Source organism: Lolium perenne, chromosome 7, assembly GCF_019359855.2.
Source record: "Lolium perenne isolate Kyuss_39 chromosome 7, Kyuss_2.0, whole genome shotgun sequence".
Classification (NCBI taxonomy): domain Eukaryota; kingdom Viridiplantae; phylum Streptophyta; class Magnoliopsida; order Poales; family Poaceae; genus Lolium; species Lolium perenne.
This window is the reverse complement of record NC_067250.2, coordinates 252124433-252133976: the sequence shown is the minus strand read 5'-3', so window position 1 is coordinate 252133976 and position 9544 is coordinate 252124433. Positions and strand designations below refer to the sequence as shown.

At 42.2% G+C, this 9544-nt stretch overlaps 1 long non-coding RNA gene across 1 annotated transcript; it reads left to right on the top strand.

Annotated features, from left to right (window-relative positions):
- Window positions 1–698: 698 nt before the first annotated feature.
- On the top strand, window positions 699–5213 carry LOC127313327 (uncharacterized). The gene is made up of 6 exons (XR_007858893.2): window positions 699–1178; window positions 1276–1337; window positions 2300–2398; window positions 2942–2990; window positions 3588–4718; window positions 4823–5213. It is a non-coding gene; the product is annotated as an uncharacterized lncRNA (long non-coding RNA).
- Window positions 5214–9544: the final 4331 nt, after the last annotated feature.

Below are 9544 nucleotides of genomic sequence, written 5' to 3'. Positions count from 1 at the left end.
GGGGCACATTTTATGGGGCTATTTTACGATCAACGGCAAGTTATCTACAGTATGGTTTACTCTGTTTTTTGTCTGCAAACCTGAAAAGCCTGTGAAGGCTATCAAGGAGGATATAAGAAAGGGGTTGAGATTTTTCATGGATTATTCCCTAAATCAGTCAGTCGTTGCGAGAATGTTTGGATTTCAAGGAGGATATAAGAAAGGGGTTGAGATTCAATGATCAATGAGCATGAATTTTGCGTCCAGGGAGCTTATATCCTCTTTGAGAGAATTCCATAACAATTCATCATGCTAATGTTAGAAAAAAAAACCCGTGGAATTTCACGGATGCAATACAAAGAAATCATGTAATCTGCAAAACTCTAACATCAAATACGCGAGAATTAAGATACTTGTAGCTACTACAAAATTCCCAAGAACTACTCATGTGTCTGGTACTACTGCCATTGCCCCTAGTAACAAAGAAATTTTCTCCTCGATCTCCTGATAACTCCTTCCGTGAGGACAATAACTGGCTTCTGACGATGTTGGTCGGACATCAACTCTTAGCACTGGTCTAGTCTCTACTATATTAAATGGCCAGAGGTGGTGGGATGGTTGGTAGGTACGTCCAATACCACCACCGCATCCCGCAGCCCTCGCTAAAAAAAACGAGCAAACCATCCCACAACCCTCGGTAAAAAAACGAGCAAACCATGACTGAACGAATGCGCACGTCACCCCACGCGTTGTCTTCCAGTTCACCTCCTCCTCCCGCACAGCCAAAAGGAAAAGAAAATCCGCCCAGATTGATTCCTTGCCTCGCCGTCGACGCGCCGCCCGGCTCCCGTCCCCCATCCCGCTCCCTCAACATCACGCGCGTTGCGCCGCCGATGCCGTCTTCCCCGTTTCCCCTTGTCTCCTGGCCCATCCCTATACGCGGCGCCTCCCATCTGCGCTCGTGCTCGTGCTGGTTACCTCCTCCACCAATACAAACATGCAGGCCCTCCAATTTATACTACTGCCGCACTTCGATTACCTCAACTTTTCTCATCTTTCTCCTGCCTCAAGTCCGGCACCAGGAGCCATCGGACCGGACGATTGAATACTACCTCCTTGCCGCGCCCGGGCTTCACGGTGGCGGCGTGTACGTGTTCCTGCAGCACGCACGCCGCCTACAAGTCCAACTTCTGCACGCTGTAGGCCGCAAGAGTGTTCTGCCTGTAGCCCATCGAGTCTTTAATTTTGCTGCTATTTATCAGTCTTCGTCTAATCATTCACATTTTTTCCCTATAGAAATCGGAGCTATCGGGCCTGGAAAGCAAGAAACGAGCACCAACACCACCTGCGTCCAAAAGGTTCGAACTTTTGGCTTTGTGTGCTGATAGGATCGACCGGGTTGTTCATGTTGTCATCTATTTACTTGCACATTCCCCATCTGTTGATTGTAGTCTCACTGCAATTCATTGATTTTATAGTAGCTTATTATATGGTCTCACTCTCTCTGTATTTGCATACTGGTTCACATATGGATTCCTTTGCTTGCTGTGTCGGTAGTTCTCAGTACCAAGTTCAACGTCATGTGAAAATTCTTCATATCTATTTTGCCCAGGAGTCTGTTTTGTGTACTCTTCCTGCGCTGATTATGCGCAAGCAGGTGCCTTCATATCTTAGTAATTCCCTGTAACATATAGAGATTCCATGATCTTTTTTCCCATCGTATTCTGCATCCAGGCTGAGCACACTTTGAGTGATGTGTCAAGATGCTCAAAACAAGCTTGCTGATCTAGCTACGTGTAATAAGCAACTTGATTATAGGCGTTGCTACTCTCTGAATCTGAACAAACTTATTGATACCCCAGACTGTCATGTCCTAAGCTACTTCGTCACCATTTATATTCAAAGTTTCCGGCTTCACTTATTCTGAGCTTCCCCATTTTTCATTCTGGTGAAGCGAATTAGGTTCAGGTCCACACGAATTCAGTAATGCAATAACTTCATATGGTCCACAAGTTGGATCTTTATCATGGTAGCGACCAACTCAATCCTTCTTACGTAAATGGATCCATGTATCGCTTATCTTCATAAATGGATCTACTCACTGTATGTTGTTTATTATCTGTGTGACTGTGTGCTGTGGATCTCTGAACGAACTTGTTGCTTATATTCAGAAACAGACTGACATAATGTTTGCCACTGAATGTTATTGGGAATGACAGTAATGTTTGCTTGCTATCTGAAATAATATGGGGGAATGCCCCCTAAGTTGATATGTACAAATTATGATGTAACTCATGATTTTCCCCTGTAATATGTGCAGGTTTATATCTCAAGTCAATCCAGCATTTCATACCGAGTTCCTATAGGATACGTTGGGTTAGGAGACTAGGAGGTGCTCTGTTAATAACCAACACTACAGGTAGTTTTTTGTTCAAATGTTTCTTGGTTTTTATTTTCTGTTTGAGTGCTTTTTCACTATTTTTCTCTGTTGCTAGATTGTAATCCAAAGTTGTTGTTTATTATTACACACTTTGAGCCAATACAGGTTACACTCCAAACATACCCCATTTTTTATGTTTGAAATTCCTGATGATTTGTAATTGCTTCCTCTGAAAACTGCTGTTCATCCGTAAATTATGTGGTTGCTTAACAGTTTCAATCAATCAATTTGCATTGGTAACTCAGCCAACATGGTTCAGTTTAAGTAAACATTAACTTTAGTGCTGTGAAAACTGAAACATCATGCTTGCTCTATTTTTTATTGACGTGCTGCCATTAGGAGATAAAAGAAAGCAACTCCCGACTTAAGACTCCCGACTTAAGAATAGTTTCTGAAAGTACTCTCTGTAGAGTAGGTTCTCTTGAGAACCATCTTTCCTTCACATACCTTTTTCAATTTTTTTTTTTGCTTTTCAACTCGGTTTGAGTTCCTTTTCACTAATTATTATTTCTCTGTTGGTAGGTTACTATCTAAAGCTGCCTTTGATCACCCTATCTGAGCCAATATACAGGTTACTCTCCAAAAACAGACCACATTTTTCTATCATTAGGAACTGTTCACTTCCGATGTGTATTCTTCCAACAAAAGTCTTTGATATTTGACATTTTTGTTCTACCAAATAGACATGTTGCAGACAAGCTTATGAATTAGTGTTTTCCATTTTTTCCTTTAAGACTCCGAACTGAAACTTCTTGATAATATATACATGTCCTTTACGATACCATTTTCTTCAACCATTATTTCAAAAACACCTATGCTTTCGCCACCACGAACGAGAGGAGAAGAAAACCACTCCTAAAAGATATCCTCATCCCTAACATGCCCCTTTCCTGTAGTACCGAAATGATCCTGAATGAGCAACTAATAGCGCACTTCTGTAGTACCTCACTAATAAATTGTAAGAATACAATATGGCAAACATGTGCTAACCTCTGCTTATTTTAGCATCAGATCCCGTGATAACATGCTATAGGTAGTGTTTCTACTATGACCATATCTTATAATTATGCACATTATTTCTGTTTCTTGTTACAGAAGTACACAAATATATGGTTCAAAGGTAGTGTTTGAGTTTCCAATTCTTACAAGTTACATACTTCTTTTGTAGCATATCAAGTTTTCAACACCATTGATGAGCTTCAGAATCCACATTTCTTTGGACATGCGATACAGTTAATAGTAACAATATCATATACCTTCACCCATCTTAATAGCTGCTTTGAGAACCATTGAATCTGTTGTTTCTACTTCCCTTTGGTATTTGTAATAATTCCAGCTTTGTTTTGCGCATAGCACTTTTGATATGTTTGCTCCAGTTACAGTGTTGTCAAATGTTCAAAGCGCATACCAATAGCTATAAAAATTTTTTGTTTCTGCAACCTCAACTAAAATTTTGTTTTGTCCAAACTGGGTCGCATTAGTTGGAAAATAGCTCTAGATTAGGCACATGTTTCCATACTGATATTTTTGTTCAGTTGGAGATGAATGTAGAGTAATGGACAACAACAGTACAAGGAAAAGCTCATAATTCTCAGCTCACTAGATCTTTTGTACCAAGAGCTCTTATCCTCTCATAGACATGTAACTTGGGTTTTCATGGATTCCACTATTTTTGTATATTCTGCAGTTAGTTGTGTCGTCATAGTCATTCGCCTCCTTGCAGTCCTCATTACTCTAGGTCTAGATCAGTTTCTCTCCCACAGATAATTATCTTCAATAATCTTGTAAGCTTGAACTGATTCTGAATTTCCTTGCTATTTGACTGGGTATTCGCTTTCATGCTAACAGCCTAAGATTTCCATTTCTAAAATCCTCTCTTCTAATGATCCTGACATTCTATGGTAGTCACTGAACACTACTGTCTATGTTCTAAGATTTCTCAAGACGATTCAGTTATTGTTGAAGATTTCTCCATTGTTTTGGGCGTGCATTAGTTGTCCAAGAAAAAAGCTCTAGATTTGTTACATGTTCCCATATTGACATTTTTGTTACATGTTTCCATTTGTCATGCAGCCAACGGTTTGAAGTGAGTGCATCGGAATGATATCCTTCTTAGCGTCGGCAGACACGTGTAGGTCGAGGGCTGAAAGATATGCTGGAACCGTGGCCTACATGGCGACTCTTGGGCATCCCTACGAGCCGGATTCCCTGTCCATGAAACAAACATTTCATGCTTTGATGATGACCGACTTCATGGGGGAAATATCGCGTATGCGGCTGGAGTATGCTTGCTGCGCTGGTAAGTGATGCCCTAAAACCAAGCCATGATCTCGCTTCTTAGCCCTCACCAGATGGTAAATGTTTAGGTGTCTTTCCTAAAAAAGCCGGGTTTTTTTTCTGCAGCTACTATCCGCCAAAAGAGAAGAAGATGATGGAACAGTTAACCACCACTTCGCATGATCCCAACCGAGGAGAATGAGCGCTCAATGGTGTGACAATACACGCTAGAGAAGTTATAGTGGCAGTGAGAAGTGTTTGGTCGAAATGATAATCTATGTCTTGCGAGCTGATCATCTATCTGTTGTAAGCTCAGTGCTCAGAATCAGCAATTGTTTTTAGTCATCATGTATGGATGTCTTATCACGTCTCCTACCTATGGTTGGAGCATGAGAATCGGAATATTTTTTTTGTTTGTGTGAATCGATGAATTATAGAAACTGACACAGTATTATAGTCCTAAAATCATACTGAAAATTGTCTATCTACAATAATTATGGGCATCCTTTTATAAATTAGTATTGGACTTGCTATATGCTAATCTTCCTCATGTTTATTTGTGCCTCCATTTCTTTCTCATGATAATATTTTTTAGTTTTATTTGATCTCAGGCTGCCGCATATGTATTAGCAACATGACATTAACACACTGGTTTAGTAAAAAGGTGCAGCAATATATGATATTGAACATTATTTCGTGATTGCTCATCTTAGCAAAAAGTATGTTTGATGCTTTTAGTAATAAAAATACATCCTAATAATTCTAGATATACGGGCTTGTTTCTACAAAGAAGTCTCACGAAAGTTGTGGAAACAGTGGGTACGGTTGGTGTAAATAAAATTCTTCAGTATTTGCACTTATTTGCATGATCCTCTCCGTCTTCAACCTATTGACGGACATTGTTTTGTACTCCTCTGTTCAAGCATATAAGAGCTATTACGAATTGTTGGAGATATGCCCAAGAGGCAATAATAAAATGGTTATTATAATATATCTTTGTGTTTATGATAATGTTTGCATACCATGCTATAATTGTATTAACCGAAACATTGATGCATGTGTGTTATGTAAACAACAAGGAGTCCCTACTAAGCCTCTTGTATAACTAGCTTGTTGATTAATAGATGATCATGGTTTCGTGATCATGAACATTGGATGTTATTAATAACAAGGTTATGTCATTATGTGAATGATGTAATGGACATACCCAATTAAGCGTAGCATAAAGATCACGTCATTAAGTTCATTTGCTATAAGCTTTCGATACATAGTTACCTAGTCCTTTCGACCATGAGATCATGTAAATCACTTTTGCCGGAAGGGTACTTTGATTACATCAAACGCCACTGCGTAAATGGGTGGTTATAAAGATGGGATTAGGTATTCGGAAAGTATGAGTTGAGGCATATGGATCAACAGTGGGATTTGTCCATCCCGATGACGGATAGATATACTCTGGGCCCTCTCGGTGGAATGTCGTCTAATTAGCTTGCAAGCATATGAATGGTTCATAAGAGACCACATACCACGGTACGAGTAAAGAGTACTTGTCAGGAGACGAGGTTGAACGAGGTATAGAGATACCGATGATCAAACCTCGGACAAGTAAAATATCACGTGACAAAGGGAATCGGTATCGTATGTGAATGGTTCAATCGATCACTAAGTCATCGTTGAATATGTGGGAGCCATTATGGATCTCTAGATCCCGCTATTGGTTATTGGTCGGAGAGAGGTCTCAACCATGTCTGCATAGTTCACGAACCGTAGGGTGACACACTTAAGGTTTGATGTCGTTTGAGTAGATATGGAATATGGAATGGAGTTCGAAGTTTTGTTCGGAGTCTCGGATGGGATCCAAGACATCACGAGGAGGTCCGGAATGGTCCGGATAATAAGATTCATATATATAGGAAGTCACTTTCCAAGTTTGGAAATGATCCGGTGTATTTATGGAAGGTGGTTTCTAGAATTATCCGGATAAATCACTATGGAAGGTGGAGTCCCAGTTGGACTCAACCAAACCCTAACTTGCCAACCAAGTGGGAGGGTGGAGTCCATGGTGGACTCCACCACCCTTGGCCGGCCAAGTAAGAAGGAAAGGGGGAGTCCCACTCCCCCTAGGTTTGGCCCTTTGGAAGGTTTGAGAGTTGGACTCTTATTCAGATTCTAGGGCTACCCCTTGGGGTTCCACCTATATAATGAGGGAGAGAGAGAGGGGGCCGGCCACTTCAACCCTAGCTTGGCCGCACCACCTAAGGCACCAAGGCCGGCTGCCCTCTCCCAAACCCTAGCCGCCACCCTCCTCTCACCTCTCCCGCATAGCTTACGGCGAAGCCCTGCCGGAGTTCTCCACCACCACCGCCACCACGCCGTCGTGTTGCTGGGATTCCGAGGAGGATCTACAACTTCCGCTGCCCGCTAGAACGGGGAGGAGGACGTCGTCTTCATCAACACCGTACGTGTGACCGAGTACGTGTTGGAGATATGCCCAAGAGGCAATAATAAAAGTGGTTATTATATATCTTTATGTTTATGATAAATGTTTATATACCATGCTATAATTGTATTAAAGGAAACATTGATACATGTGTGTTATGTAAACAACAATGAGTCCCTAGTAAGCCTCTTAACTAGCTTGTTGATTAATAGATGATTAGTTTCATAATCATGAACATTGGATGTTATTAATAACAAGGTTATATCATTATACGAATGATGTAATGGACACACCCAATTAAGCGTAGCATAAGATCACGTCATTAAGTTATTTGCTATAAGCTTTCGATACATAGTTACCTAGTCCTTATAACCATGAGATCATGTAAATCACTTATACCGGAAAGGTACTTTGATTACATCAAACGCCACTGCGTAAATGGGTGGTTATAAAGGTGGGATTAAGTATCCGGAAAGTATGAGTTGAGGCATATAGATCAACAGTGGGATTTGTCCATCCCGATGACGGATAGATATACTCTGGGCCCTCTCGGTGGAATGTCGTCTAATGTCTTGCAAGCATATGAATAAGTTCATAAGAGACCACATACCACGGTACGAGTAAAGAGTACTTGTCAGGAGACGAGGTTGAACAAGGTATAGATTGATACCGATGATCAAATCTCGGACAAGTAAAATATCGCGTGACAAAGGGAATTGGTATCGTATGTGAATGGTTCATTCGATCACTAAGTCATCGTTGAATATGTGGGAGCCATTATGGATCTCCAGATCCCGCTATTGGTTATTGGTCGGAGAGAGATCTCAACCATGTCTACATAGTTCGCGATCCGTAGGGTGACACACTTAAGGTTTGATGTTGTAATAGTAGAACTTGAATATGGAATGGAGTTCGAAGTATTGTTCGAAGTCTCGGATGGGATCCCGGACATCATGAGGAGTTCCGGAATGGTCCGGAGAATAAGATTCATATATAGGAAGTCATTTTATAAGTTTGAATGATCCGGTGCATTTATGGAAGGTTCTAGAAGGTTCTAGAAAAGTCCGGAAGAAATCACTTTGGAAGGCGGAGTCCCGGAGGGACTCCACCACCATGGCCGGACAACCCTAGAGGGTGGAGTCCCAGGTGGACTCCACCAAAGGTGGCCGGCCACCCCCTCCCAAGGAAAGGTGGGAATCCCACCTCAAGTGGGAATCCCACCTTTGGTAGGTTTCATGTCATATGAAAGGTTTTGGTTTGGGGTCTTATTCGAAGACTTGTAGACCAACTCTTGGGTGTTCCACCTATATAATGAGGGACAAGGGGAGGGGGCTGGCCACCCCAACACCACAAGGTGGCCGCACCCTATAGTGGCCGGCGCCCCCCTCTCCCAAACCCTAGCCGCCCCATCTCCTCCACCTCTCCCGCAACGCTTAGTGAAGCTCCGCCGGAGTTCTCCATCGCCACCGCCACCACGCCGTCGTGCTGCCGGATTCAAGGAGGAGCTACTACTTCCGCTGCCCGCTGGAACGGGGAGAAGGACGTCGTCTTCATCAACACCGAACGTGTGACCGAGTACGGAGGTGCTGCCCGATCGTGGCGCCGTGATCAAGATCTTCTACGCGCTTTTGCAAGCGGCAAGTGATCGTCTACCGCAGCAACAAGAGCCTTATCTTGTAGGCTTTGGAAATCTTCAAGGGTGAGTCTCGATGATCTCCTCGTTGCTCCCGTCTTCTAGATTGCATCTTGGCTTGGATTGCGTTCTCGCGGTAGGAATTTTTTTGTTTTCTATGCAACGTTATCCTACAGTGGTATCAGAGCCGTGTCTATGCATAGATGGTTGCACGAGTAGAACACAATGGTTTTGTGGGCGTTGATGCTTATGTTGTCTTTAGTTTGAGTACTTTGCATCTTTGTGGCATAGTGGGATGAAGCGGCTCGGGCTAACTTTACATGACCGCGTTCATGAGATTTGCTCCACGCTCGACATGCAACTTGTATTGCATAAGTGGCTTTGCGGGTGTCTGTCTCTCCTACTATAGTGAAGATTCAATTTACTCTTCTATTGACAACACTAGTATCACCGTTGTGGTTCATGTTCGTAGGTAGATTGGATCTCACTCGAAAACCCTAAACCACGTAAAATATGCAAACCAAATTAGAGAACGTCTAACTTGTTTTTGCAGGGTTTGGTGATGTGATATGGCCATAATGTGATGATGACTATGTATGAGATGATCATTATTGTATTGTGGCAACCAGCAGGAGCCTTATGGTTGTCTTTAAATTTCATGTTGAGTAGTATTTCAAAGTAGTTGTAATAGTTGCTACATGGAGGACAATCATGAAGACGGCGCCATTGACCTTGGTGCTTCGCCGACGATGATGGAGATCATGCCCGTTGATGA